We start from the raw sequence: 10,744 nt of genomic DNA on the forward strand, positions 1-10,744 counted from the left end.
TAAAAAAAAAAAAAAAAAAAAAAAAAAAAAAAAAAAAGGAAGAAAATTGCTTCCTAGAAGCGACTGTCATAGCTTAACTGCCATTTGAATCATACCGAGGAAGAAGGGTGACATATTTACCTGTGACTCGACATGTCACTCTACATTTATAGGAGCCAGCATCTCCCTCGACATGCATTTAGAATTTGTGATCCACTCTGACTTCTGTGAGTCTGCCACGGTTGCACCATCTGTAGAGGAAGCAGGGAAGTTTTTTCTTTTGAGATACAATGAGACACTTCACAATGATTCAAACTAATGCTCTTTAAGTAGCTTGGACACTAGAAGACCATAGCTCATGTGCTATTCAAGACATCTACAGGGGCAGAGAGGTAGTAGAAGTAGCACCCTGCATAGACTGGCAGCCCACTAAGAGACACATTTTTAAAATTACATTAATAACAGTGAGAGCTCAGAGATCTGATAATGTTTCCAGAAGGACCTGCTGCTGCTTCCAGCCCCCTCATAGCCACCTGCCCTCCCAGGGCTCCTCTCACAATGCTCCATGAGGCACTTACTCCCTGGAGGAAAGAGATTGCCCCTACAGTCCCGGTACCCACGCCCCCCAGCACTCACCTCCCAGGCAGCCAGGAGCCCAGACCAACTTCCCCTTCCTGCAGCCAGCCCAGGTGCCATAGGAGAAGCAGCCAGAAGCCTCCTTGTTCCCTGCTGACATCCTGCCCACAGTTCCCATCTCCCTGCAGGACAGGGCTGCCCCCCTCTACCCAGCTGCTTCCACAGCTGGGAAGATGCTGGGGCCTCCATCAACTCTGCCCCAGCTGCTGCCATTGCTGCGCACCTGATCCCATCACAAGAGTGTTTTATGCTGTGACAACTGGTAATTTAAGACCATTATTTTACAGAAACACTTCACAAAAAGTAGTAGGTTAGGACCTGTGTGAATGAGATAAGAGCTGTTAAAACAGTAGCAGGTCGTAGTATAACTAATATTTGGATAACATTATGCACAATCACATGGCTGCTTTTTCAGAATCCAGTTACTTAACACAAGTCTCACTGGTCTATGCCTAGCAATTATTTCCCAGGTAGTGTATAGATCTTAGAAATTCCTTTCATCAGCACTGAAATTACATATAGGACTATCACTGAATTGTACATTTAAATTCTATACTTACATATACTCAGTTACAACTGCTGGTCACAGGTGTTTGCTAGGCTTTTGTTGTTGTTGTTTTAACTGGTTACATTATCTATTTTAATATCCTCAATCTATTTCCAAGGAGCTTGTGGTTTAAACACATGAATCATGAGTTCAGCCAGGCCCTCTGAAGATTCCCTGGAAACAGGGGAACAAAGTGCTCAGGGTCCAGCCCAGGGCTGTGAGTCGAATGCAAATTCAGAGAGATTCACCAGTATTTTCCATAACACAAATATCCAAGGACCTGCATGAAAAAAATCAAGGATGATGAGCTGGTTACAGAAACGGTTGTGCTCACTTCTACAGCCTCCAGCTTCTGTGTTTCTGCAGGACAGGTACTGAGAGAAATAAATATAGGAAAATTTTAAAGAAGAGTATTTTTCACATGCATTTATCTTGGGCAGGGTTTGTAGATCTTAACAAGACAGAACATCACACACAATAGATGAGTGCTTGCCTTATTAATTAGGTATGGCTGTCAATTTTGTTGTTGTGAATTTTGGTTGATCTTGGAGAACTGGCTTGTGCTTGTGTACATATTTTTGAACATAAATGTATACAAGAAAGAATATAGACGATTTTATGTTGTGCTTCGAATCCATATAAATAAAATAATGCTGCAGTGATTGTTTCCTGGTCAGACTGAATGCAGCATACTTTCCAGCAATACATCTGTAAATATAGATAGCTTGTCTATGTCCAGGCAGATAATTAAGAGTAACAAAGTCATGTCACTTGTTATTGTACACAAAGTGCATCACTGACAGCCCTCAGCACGCACTGGTGTGTTAAGAGCACACAGGCAATGTTAGGTCTGGTGCTTTCCCGCTGCTGCTCCTCAAAACACCATCGGCATAAGTCAGGGTGGGAAGTCCAGCAAAGCGGGAAGGGACAGCAAAACCAAAGTGACACCCGAGCCAGTAACTATGGGCTAGGCTGGGTGACAAGAGGAGAGGGCTGGATGAGAAGGGATAGAAGTAAGTCTTCGTACACTCATGGCGTCTTATTCACCATGACTAAGCTGAGGTAGAACATCACCGATCAGCTGCTGCCGCACGTCAGAATAGGTGTGACATCTAGGCCACTTCTCCAGCTTTAATGTCACCTTCTCCACCTAATCTTAATAAAATCTCTTTAATTGCACCACTCAGGAGTTAATATGTCATTTGAGAATTTTTGTAGATTATCCTCGAGACTGTCAAACAGAATCCGCCTGCAATTAATGGATCAATACTATTTTTGTCAGGGTTGCAACCCAAAAGGTACCAGCTCATTTTCTGAAAGCTCATTTTCTTTCAGAAGTGAGCTGCCCTCCAGAACTTGAATCACAGCAGCCTCATGGTGACCACAGGTGAAAATTGAATTTGAGAGGTTTTAGGAAGTTCGTTGATATGTAGATCAAAATGGGAAACAGGTAAAAAAAAATCTGGTGATTCATAAACATCTCAAAAACAGCTTTTGAATATTTCCTTTCAAAACACAGGATTTTCCTTCAACAGCTCACAAGTTTTCTGGATTCTTGTACTGTGCTAGGATGGTTGCCACCCACTTACCCTGCGTCTGGTCGCTGCTCTTCTAATAACTTGATGCCACTGTCTGGTAATTTTCTTCCAGCTCCTGGCTTGCTGACGTGCCTCATCCTATGCTCCTAAATTACAACAGACTGGATGAATGCAGTTTTCTGCCATTAACCAGGACCCCAGCAAAACATGGATTTGGCAGCATGCCTGCTGATCCGAATCTGTTTGTGTTCATTCTGGGACTGAAAGACTTGGTTGTTCTTCTTGTTGCACATGCAACAACCCACATGCCTTAAAATAACAGCACCTGAAAACAAGTCCTCAGATGTCTGTCACCATTATATAATAAAGAATCAATTAATTCATTGACTATATACATGAGAACAATATACCTGAACAGAATAAAGAGAAAAAATCCCAATGTTCTTTTTGGCCATTTGTTTAAATACTTTTAAAAACACAGTTGTTATAAACTTACAATATCTTTAATTAATCAGTGGTTTTGGAACATCTGGAAAAATCTAAAAATGATTCTGAAAAAAATAAATGCAAGCTAAAAATCTGTTTTCAATTCCTAACAAAAATTTTTGTTTGTTTGTTTGTTTGTTTTCTTCTGCAGTAGTAACCATACCTTGATCAGTTATAGTTATTTAAGTTCTTCAGGAATCTTGTGTCTTAAAAGCCTGTCAAATACAATAGATATTTATCATGTTCTTTTAAACACAAGGGGGCACCAACAAGCTAGTAGAGCAAGATATAAATTGTTCACATAGAGTAAATTAAAGGAAACTGTTACAACTCGATAGTTTTTTGTTTTTATGTTTTTCAAATGAGACACATTTTGGAATTAAAGGAAAGCAATGCAATGCTATATCATTCCTTCAGCTGAAATGACTTGGAAAATAAATCTCTGGCATGTGCATATTATGCTGCCTCATTTCTTTTCCTAACTAGACAGTGTATTATTTCCCACCACAGATGGTTCACTCATAAGATGGAATACTGTTTATACTGTTTCCTTTGTCTTATGAAGAGGTAATTCAGATTCTAAGAAGAAAAAAATACTGAATACCTTACCCCCCCCCAAAAAAAAAAAAAAAAAAGCAAAGTTGAGCCAAAGAACCATTAGCATTTTTTTAATATAGAAATATCAGTGATGTTTGTATTATTCAAATTTTAGTCCCCTTTTGATTTCTTTGTATTTGCTCAATAAGAATGACTAAAGAGAAGGTCTTGAAATACAAATTAAGATGTGAATAAAGTAGCACAATCTCATCAATTGAAGTACACACATCTGCACATAAAAAAAAGTGGAATTTTCCCCCGTGCAGAGGGTGAGCTGGAGACCCAACATGATGCAAATCCTGAGAGCAGAGCTGTGATGTGACAAAAGGGTGTTCTAAGATCCAAGTGCTCACGTTTCAAACTGCTGAATTTCTGCCATGCTTTCCAACCCCACTGAAAGATCCCATGTCAGGTCGCAAGGTTACATATGTGAAAGATCAGTTGCTACTCATTTTTCAACTGTTGCTCATAAAAGATAGCTAAATTCAAAGCAACGTGATGTTTTAGTGCACAACTCTTATGGGACTTCAGTGAATGGTTCTGACAGAGTACCTTTCTTTCTGACTTTTTCATTTTTCTCTTCCTTGACTTCAGACTCTGCGGGTTTCCTCCCTAGGTGTTTCCTTCTTTGTTAGGTGGACTCTCATTCTTCCTGGATTTTGTATGTTCTTGTTCTCAAGGTAATCATCCAGCTAGCCATTCTCTCTTCCCAGCCCAAATAAACAGATGTAGAACTGGTTTTCAAAGGAATTAACACTTTCCAGGTGAACTTGAGGTCTCAAAGCAGACTTCCTTCAGTATGAGCTCACTTAGACAGAACCCTCAGTTCAGCAGATAACTAGGAGGAAATATGTTGTTTTCAGGCAACAACCTGGTTTTGCTAATTTTAAATCACAACTGAGTCCTGCACAATCCTGTACAGAGTTAAAATGGGTTAGTAATGTAGTCATACCATACCTAGGACAATCATGCCATTCATACGATGATGATCCAATCATGAAAGTTTTAATCTTCTATTATTCTGCTTGGGAGAATGGTTCTACAATGACACAGATCTCTCTATTAAGATTTTCCTGATAATTCACCGTGTTTGGACCTGCACAGAATTGTTTTCCCCATTCTCTCTGTTCAGATAGCTTACAAACTGCCTCTTCACACTCATGATAATGTCTGCCACATTTAAGACGGATTTATTAGCAGATTTCAACTCAGGCAATTCGCAGACGGAATAACTTGTTCTTCCAAATTACCTGTCCCCAGACCAAGCTGGAGGTGGCTGTACAGAACCAGAAGGGCTCTGGAGAGGCTGGGGAGGCCAGGAGCAGGGTGTTGCTGGGTAAGAGGGATCTTTACTAGAATTCCCTCTGCATTAACTGCATATAGGTATAAACTTGACTGCAGCGTAATCACATATCTCAGGTTTCTTTACCCTGATAACCTCCACTTTGTAGACATGAAAATATTGTTTCTTATTTCTTACCTACTTCATGTAGGTGGAACTGTTAATTAATGGTTTCCAGATTGAGAAAGCTCTTTTGGCTTTGTAAATATAGATGTCCCGAAAAGAAGTAGTAATGTATTCTTGAAATTCATTGTAAACTCAGATGTATCCTGTGACTTAAAAATGGTTTTGTGGATAAAACACAGAAGAAGGAGTCAAGAGATGTGAATCCTTTTCACACCATTAACTACGTTGCTTGTGGATATGAGTCAGCTAACTTGTCTGTTTTAGTTCTCATGTCTAAACGTTTACCCTGGACATTACTGACAACAGGCCCAGTTACTAGGTAAAAAAAAAAAAGGCCATCACTCCAGCAAACCTGAGACTGAAGCCATATTTTTCCAACTTTAGAAGAGTGGCATCCAACTGCTCTTACCAGCCCCTTGAATCAGGGACGTCTTAGGCTTAATAAACTTCGTAGGCATGCAAGAGGGGGCTTTTTCATCAACCACTTAATCTGAACCAGTTGGTAGGTTGGAGACAACGAGAGTAGCAGGTCAGTTTTGGAGTGTCCAAATGTCATGTAAGCCAAATTTTTCTCCCCTTCCCCCCCCCCCCCCAGCCCCCTTTATTTTATTTTTTTACTCAATTCTGAAAATACTGGTGTATTCACTGTGCATCTCAAACTGGTTACTGGTTATGATACTTTTTTTTCCCCCTTTTCCTTCTTCCGTGACTGCTAGTAGCAGTGTTAATTCCTGGACTAACAAAAGCTCAAGTTTTACTTGTGCTGAACTCCACTTCATCTCTTCAAACAGAACTGTTCCTGTGTTATGTTGCTTGAATATTTGACAGTCTGCTCACTCACTACTACTGCCAGCTAAATATCACCTGAAGCTTTTGTTCAGGGCTTTGATAATCGATATTCACTGACTTCTTCATGTTTTCCTTACTTTTAAGAAGTCATTGTTCTTTCAGTTGTTTTCATATTTACCTCCTCTTCTTCCTGTAGATAAACACATTTGATTCTTTTTTATTTCCTTTTATTCATGTTCTTTCCCTCTATTATCTATGGATATTTTACACGTGTATCCTACCTTTGAAAGGTGCCTTACATTAAACACGACTGAAGCATCCATCTCTGCAGCGTATCCAAACAATATACAATACATGTGACAACACCAGGGAAGCTAGCCAGGGACACCAGAGCAATCTCTGTCATTGCAAAAGCTGTCCTGGAATTTTTAACATTCACATAAAACATCTGTTTCTCATCCACGTGTAGTACTTAATAGATCTTCCTCAGGCATATGAATCAACCCTTTGGGCATTTGAATACACTGTTTAAAGGAAGCAGGTTAGCCCATACATGACATATGTGATATTGAAATGATATCATGATTATGGCTCCACATGGATACTTTTCAGTGGCAACACTGGCTTTGTCTGTACACGCTGGGCCTTTTATTGCTGCCCTCGCTCCTTAGCCTATACTAAGGTTCCCCAAGCATTTGAGAAAGTGCTAAGGTAAATCAGCTGAATGAAAAAGGAAAAGAGTGCTGTGGTTTCTTTTTTTTTTTTTTTTTTTTTTTGTTGTTGTTGTTGTTTTGTTGTTGTTTATATATATATATATTTTATTATCTTATTTGTGTGTGTGCATGTGTGTTTTCATCTGAATCAGATGAAAACATATCACCACAGACAGCATACATGCTAGTGATGGTCTGGAGTGGGAGGCAGCTCTACTTGTCCGTTTAGGACAAAACTGAAAAGGTTGCACTAGAACCTGAATGGGAATCAGTCAGAAAAGTTAGAAAATGCCCTGCTGTGAATACTGATGCTTCTGACATCTTGGATGTCAGGTTTTCTGGCACAGAGCTTTCCTGCAGATGAGAAATTCTGTTACTAACCAAAAAAAAATAAAGTCAAATGACAACAACAACCTAGTTTTCTTTCTGCTATATTTAAATTTCTACCCAAGACAACTGAACAAATGTAAAGATGCTGTTGATGTGATAAAGATAATGCTGCTAAAGCAAAGTAACTTAACCTTGCCAATCCTGTGCTCTAGAGGTTTGCTGCAGATTTCCCTTTTTGCATACTGAATTCATATTGATGGCAAAAGGAACTTTGACCTGCAGACCTGAATTCTGCTCATGAGCTCTAGAGCTGTAGTTTAAAAGGAATCAGCATTTCCTGAATGCATCTGGTGTGTGCAAAAGTCAAAAGCACTTAGAGACCTCAAATAAAGTGGACTCCAAAATATACCAGGGAACCAGGGAAAGGTAATAATACTGAATACAGAAACACACAGAGCTCGTGGAAGTCATACACAAGCACACACATTCCCCCCTTCCCACTTCCCCTATACACACACACTTCCCCACCCTCTGCATTTGGCACGAATGTGCAGAAGTCCATTTCCAGTGACAGAGGCAATAGTTGCCTCCTTTTCAAACAGTAATAAACTTGTACTCCTTACCTTAAATGAACCCATATGTGGAGGAGGAAAAAAAAAAAAAAAAAAAAAAAAAAAAAGGGGGGCCAGTGGTAATTTCACCATTCTGAGGGTTCACAGCTTTGCTGCTATTGAATATCAAACTCAGCTGATGGGAACAACTTGAGCTGGCAGAACTATTCCAGCATCACCCTCAGTGATGCAAAGATTTAAAAATTATACCTCTTGGGATTTCTGTCATGATTGAAAAAGACGCCCTTTCATTCTGCAAGCACTTCATTGCCCTTGTTCAATGAAAGTGAAAAACCCCTGACAAATTCCTGTTCAGAAAATAATGTGAACTGGTAGCAGAGAATAAAATCCTGAGGATTTGGCCTGGGTCTGATGCCAAGAACACTTCCAGCAAAATGAAGGGGTAATCAGCACCAGATAGCACTGGCATGACAACCAGGAGAGCCCAAAGTAGCTCTGTTAAATAGCTACTGGACTTGCAGGGTAAGAGAAACATAGGGAAAGAAAACATTTAATGAGGAGTTCATGACCTGAATGTCTCCTTTCACTGATATAATGAAATTAATTCCAGTTAAGTTAATAAAGTTACAATGGTAAGTGGGAATAGTAACAAATGTTTGGTCATTAAGGAACTTTGGGATGATGTCAGATAATATAATGTTTAAATTTTGGTATGAGCCTAAAGCAGTTTGAGAGTCATCTACTGTAGGGCTCAAGTATTTACACATATTTTATTAGCAGTCATTTCATAATTACCAAAATGTTATTGTGCCAGATGTATATTTATAAATATCACCGGATTCACTGCAGTACCGACTTTATTTATGTGATAAATATTGACTTGTTTGTCTTCAAAAATGATCTCTTTTGCTTGGGCCTCTTTAATTAGTTCCGCTTTCTGTCAGTCTCTGGAATTGATTTCTGCATGTTTACTCTTTCTGAACTTCAGTGTGTACAATCCTCGTATAAGTGCCAGAACTTGGGTGATATGTTGCTCATCTCTGAAGCTTTGTTAAAGTGTTTTGAAAAGTGAAAAAAGGAGGTTTCTATAAATCTGCCAGAGAGTCATAGACAGGTTTTTTTAAGAAGTTAAAGAAACTTGGAAATGGGCAGGAAAAGTTTAAATGTGTTTTCTTTAACAGTTTGAAACATCGTATTTCATGTAGCTATTATAAACAGTGAAATGCCCTGTTACCTTATTTGGTTAAAAAAGCAGTCAAGCTATATGCAGTGGGTATTCTGCCTTAGAGACCCCCCCCCCCCCCTTTTTTTTTTACAACAATTATTAATTACAGTACATGATGGTTGGCATACCCTATTGGTGCTACTGAGCTGAGAAGCCAAATATTGAAAGTTTCTGTTTGAAGGTTCAGTTCATAACCCTTCTGTTTGGATTAGGAGCAGTATGTTTGTGTGATTTTTTTTCAAAAATTCAAGCTTCCAATGTTTAATGGAAGTGGTATTATAACAGGCCATGTCTCCAAATTCATCTGAAAATGAACAGAAAAACAGCTTTAAATGCAAACACATTCCATAAACTTTGCTTTGACTTTTTTAATGAAGAGATGAATTTCACAGCTGGCAAAGGAGAAATTAGACAGTATTATGTCCAACAGGCATTCCTTCCTGAGTTTTTTTTTTTTTTTTTTTTTTTTTAAAGTTTTGTAACCAAGATTTCTATTTATCTCAGATTAGGCAATATTCACTGACTAGAAGGCTAGTCTGCGTAAGATATTTGTATTCCATTTTCCAGGTTAGTTATCTGTTGCAATCTGTGCCTAGGCACAGATATAGCATTTGAAAGTTCTGTCTTGCTCTACAGTGTTCAGACAGGAATCACCACATGACTTCCAACACATTAATGGCATTTATTGAAAAGGAAAAAGCTTTTTTTCATTAGGGGGAAAAAAAAAAAAAAAAAACTGCCCTCAGAAGTAAAATACCCTCCCCCCCCCTTTTTTTTCCCTTTTTGAAAATTTCAAATTCAACAATTTTTTTTTTTTCACCCCAATTACAATAACAAATGGATTTCAGTGATTTTAACTTGCTTTAATTGTTCTTGCTTACAGGGATGCAAAAACATGTCTATAATAAACCTGGAGATTACCTGGTTACTAGTATGAATTTGAACTCTAGGTTCCAAACCAAATGCAAGCATTAAAGCATATGGTTTAGGTTCATTTCAGAAAGATTTTGTTTTGTTTCTGGAAACTATGGTCACTGAAATGCAATTATTTGTTGTGGTGGTAGAGTTCAGGAGCTAATCCTGCTGCCACTAAGTTCAGACACAAAGGACAGTAATAATATCTGAATTCAGGCATAAAACTTGAGATATGGGAGCATTTTCCTCTAGGATGTGTGCCCATTACACTTGCAAATGAATCCAAATTGCTAATCTAAGTCTTTGCAATCTCTGGCCTGCATACTGGGACAGGCATCAAAACACAATTTATGAAGCATCTCCCTGGAGTACTTCCCTTCGCTCAGCAGAGGGCTGGCAAAGGATCACTCTTGTTCCTACCTGGATCTCAAAGAAGGTGCAGAGAAGTACCTAACCCAGCATGTCCCTTGCTTGGGAGAAAAATTTCATTTCATCAGTTAAAGAAAAAAACCTCCCAAGTTGTTCATTTATCAGTTTTTCCAAGAGCTCTTAGTGTATACAGCAAATGAGTCCAGTGGGAAATGTAACACCAGGAGTCACCAAATTTCTACCCTTCTGTGAGAACTGGAAGAGTTATAGGGCAAGTACTGAACACAATATTAAACTGTGCTTCTGTTTTGAATGCCTGGAAGAGTGTCAGCTTCTCACTGTGTGCTTGGAATCACTCTTCATCTAATAGCAGCAGATTTTACCACTTGTTACTGCCAAATCTGAACAGCCAGTACAACTGAAATATTGAGCTAGCATCTGCTTGTACATTACACATAATCAGCAGAATGGCCCATTACATGAGTATGCTTCGCATTAATAGAGTTCCAGGGGTTAATGAGATTAAGAAATATCACTAAAGGTATTGGGTAGACTGGCAAATCTGTTGTTTCTTGTGAAA

At 38.9% G+C, this 10,744-nt stretch overlaps 1 long non-coding RNA gene across 2 annotated transcripts in view; it reads right to left on the reverse strand.

Annotated features, from left to right (window-relative positions):
- The window catches only part of LOC118168334, a 3,993-nt gene extending 3,327 nt beyond the window's left edge, over positions 1-666 (reverse strand). For both annotated transcript variants that reach the window (XR_004751496.1, XR_004751495.1), the window contains exons 1-2: positions 616-666; positions 121-230 (exon numbers count right to left, since the gene is read on the reverse strand). This is a non-coding gene — a long non-coding RNA (uncharacterized LOC118168334). The remainder of the gene's footprint in view (positions 1-120; positions 231-615) is intronic.
- Between the last annotated feature and the right edge of the window lie 10,078 nt (positions 667-10,744).

Source organism: Oxyura jamaicensis, chromosome 5 (genome assembly GCF_011077185.1).
Source record: "Oxyura jamaicensis isolate SHBP4307 breed ruddy duck chromosome 5, BPBGC_Ojam_1.0, whole genome shotgun sequence".
Taxonomy (NCBI): Eukaryota; Metazoa; Chordata; class Aves; order Anseriformes; family Anatidae; genus Oxyura; species Oxyura jamaicensis.